We start from the raw sequence: 3,767 nt of genomic DNA, 5'->3' as shown, positions 1-3,767 counted from the left end.
GCTCCGGCATACGGTGGTCCTTGCTTCCGGGCGGATCTTCAACGGCCACGATGGCGGCCGTCATTTTGGCCCAGGGCATCTTGACATGGGCAAAGGCCAGCCGCGCGCCTTCTATACATGACGACCGCTTGACCGCGTCGATACGGGGCAGTGCGTCAACAAGTCGCTGCACTAGGCCAAAATAGCTGCTCGGAACGGGTTCAGTTGGCCACTACCAGACAATGACGTCCCTCATGGCCAATCCGGACATCCTGTGCAGCTCGGCCCACTGCGCCATCTAGTCATTTAGCAGCGCGGGGTGCTCCCCTGCCATGAACTGGGACCCGAATAGCTTCTCCTTCGCGTGCCCCTCCTGGGCCCGGAAGAACTGCGCGGCGTCGGCGGCGCTCTTTGGAAGATCCGCAAAAGCGTCTGGACCACTCCATAGTCACGTGAGTAAAACATATGTCTGATTGCCAAATTTACTCTGTAGGAGAAAGGGCTTACCAGCCGCATTTTTTCTGGCCTGTTTAATCTCCTCGCGCGCCACTCAGGATTTTGCCCGCGCCTCCTCGACCTCTTAAGGGCCTTGGCAAGGTCGGTCACCTGGGCTTTACCCTTCTCCTCTAGGGACTTGCACTTGTCAGTGGCGTCCTTGAGCGCCTGCTCCACTTCGGTCACCCGCTCCTCGTATTGGCAGCAGACAACCTGCTCAGACTTCAAGTCCTCGACCGCTTTATCAGCGTCCGCCTTGTTCACCATTGCCTGCTCCTTGGCCTGGGTAAGTTCACCCTAAGGGCCTCAACTGTAGCCGCGCTGCCTGCAATCATACACATAGCAGCGTATGAGCTTTGACTCAAGATCTACATATTAATACAGGCATGAACGAAATGTTCTGAAATATACCTTGCGCCTCATCAAATCTCTTTTTGATGCAGACGAGATCCTCATCGGCCAGCCCCAGCTTACGTTTAAGTTCGGATACTTCGGCGGCCTGGGCGGTCGCTGCTAACAGTGAAGCCTGGATTTCAGCATATAAAAGTATATTATCTCCTCCGAAAATTATTGATCCTCTGTCCGCCCTTTTTTAACAAAAAAGGGGACGATCAGAGTCTCAGGGGATACTATCTATACACAGGCATCTCTTAATATTACATTGCATACCTCGAAGCCTGTTAGCAAGCTAGTGAAGGCCTCGTTCAGCCCGCTCTTGGCGGACTGAACCTTTTCAACCACCACACCATTAGGGTGCGGTGCTCCTCCGTGATGGAAGCACGTTGTACTGCCTCCGAGAGTGCGGATAACTTGCTCTTTGGCAGGGAGTCTGTGTCTGATTTCCGCTGTCAAGTACCTAGCCTCCCGGAGCTCCTTGATGTCCTTCTCCGCCACGGAGGAGGCCATCCACTTCCCTTGCGAGCCGGATTCGGACATGGCTGGAGTATTTGGTGGCGATGGGAAAGATTGGGACTTGGGCTCTGGAGCTCGAGGATAGAAAGGCGTGGGGAAAAGATGGATCCTTATCCTCTTATAAAGGTAGTAAATATCAAGCGCCTCCCCCACGAGCCTTAAAACTCCCTATTCCCAAGGGGTCGTGCAAATGACACAGTTGGACACGATCTTTCCTTTGACAAGACGTGTCAATGAAGACAGCGCCTCGAAACGCGAAGAGGGAGGCTAAAAAATGGTTCTAAATAATAATAAGGCCGGGCACAACGTCTAGCCGAAAAAGCTGTCAGTACACATAATTTATTTTGTTCAAGGTGTTTTGCCCTTGTGGTTCAGGGTTGTAACTGTAATACAGAGCCGGTTATAGTTCTCTTGTTCAACTGCTTTGGAGTATTTGGAGGAGGAACCCTCCTTGCAATGCCGAAGACAATCTGCGTGCCAGACACATCATCATTGAAGCCTGGTTCAGGGGTACTGAGGGAGTCCTGGATTAGGGGGTCCCCGGGCGTCCAGGCTATGTGACGTGGGCCGGACTGGTGGGCCGTGAAGATACAAGATAGAAGGCCTTCCCCTGTGTTCGGATGGGACTCTGCTTTGCGTGGATGGAAAGCTTGGCGTTCAGATATGAAGGTTCCTTTCTCTGTAAACCGACCCTGTACAACCCTAGGCCCCTCCGGTGTCTATATAAACCGGTGGGTTTAGTCCGTAGAGGCACTCATAATCATACAGGCTAGACATCTAGGGTTTAGCCATTAAGATCTCGAGGTAGATCAACTCTTGTAACCCCTATACTCATCAAAGTCAATCAAGCAGGAAGTAGGGTATTACCTCCATTAAGAGGGCCCGAACCTGGGTAAACATCGTCGCACAGTTTGACACCCCCTACCCGAGATCGGCTGGTTTTGAGAACAACACCCACTTCCCTTGCCTAGTGCTTCTGGGCTCTGGGTTGAGGTGTTCGGGGTAGGCTGGTCACGGGCAGCTCTGTCTGTGCTAGAGTTTGTTGGTCGGTTCCAAGCCCGTACCTTTGTCGGTCTCGAGAGTTTCGGATGCACGGCGAGGCCTTGATGGAAGGAGCGGCATGTTAGTTGGAGGAGCTCACGACTCAGGTGCAGGCTAATCCTTGCTCACATGGGCGGCATGACTGCTGCTGCTTGTCGATTGGTGGCGGTGATGCGGCTTCTGTCCCCGGGACTCGCTGCAACCTGTTCAGAGGCGTAATGTGTTGACCTGGGTGAAAAACCTGCCTAGCATGTCCATGCCAATGGAGTCGGCACCCGAGGACACCGTCATCTTCTTGAAGATTCCGTTGAGGTTGCTCCATGTCCTCCAAGGTGCCCCGGATGAAAATCTTGATCCTCTAAATCGGGTCGTGGCGGCACTCCGATGGCGTATCCTTCTTGAAGGCACCACCTTAGGGTTCACAGATCGATGACTTGCAGCTTAATCTCTTCTCGATAGCTTGTTCCCAGTTGAGTGCTCCCTCGACTTCCTAGTGAGGCCTAGTTCTTTTGGACTTATTTTGGAAGTGTTGGCTGCTTCTTAGCATATATGTATCTTGCCTTGGGTCCATGTCGTATGGCATGTTGTATCGCTCGCTGTAAGTGGTCGGTGTTTATCCTCCCTTGCAGGAAAATGCTTTTCTTCTCCTCCTGTCGCGCCGCCAGCGGTCCGCCTCATCTCAGATGCCCTTTGGTCCATGGAGGTGCAGAGGATCTCCCCCCCCCCCCGTGGCTGGCGGAAGGGACTTTGTTCTCGCTCTTGTTACATTCAGCGTCTTGGTTGAGCGATGTCCCTCATTAGGAATAATGTATCTCACGTTCTATCCCCATCCCGATGGCGCGTCTAGCTTTGTTGGAGGGCATGTGGAGTTGTCTCGGTTAGATCTCGCAGGATTCAGTCAGTGCTGGTCTTTGGTGGATCTGTTTGGATCCGGTCATCGTTCGTCTTTGTTTTGGTGTTTACAGGTTTGATTCTTCCAATCTACAACTTTCTTCATCGATGATGTTTGTTGCTCTGGTGCGATGGTCCTATGGGGCCTTAACACGAGGACTTCCCGACTGTCTACTACAATAAGGTTTGCCTGACTCCGGCGAGGTAGGGGCGATGACGGATGCGCGCCTTCAGCTTGCTCCAGTGCTTTCAGTCGTTGCTAGGTGGTCCACGGACCTGGTTGCAATTTTTATTACCTCTGATGTTCTTTGTACTGCCATGATTGAGAATGAATAGATTGAAAGTTTTCTCGCAAGAAAAGTGGGGCGATAGCCTTTTTCGGTACGGGTGACGGGGATGGCGAAAGTAGTCAGGGTTAATTAGAAGACTTATTACTTGTTAAGTGCCAG

Source organism: Triticum aestivum, chromosome 4D (assembly GCF_018294505.1).
Source record: "Triticum aestivum cultivar Chinese Spring chromosome 4D, IWGSC CS RefSeq v2.1, whole genome shotgun sequence".
Lineage (NCBI taxonomy): Eukaryota > Viridiplantae > Streptophyta > Magnoliopsida > Poales > Poaceae > Triticum > Triticum aestivum.
This window is presented reverse-complemented; position numbering follows the sequence as displayed.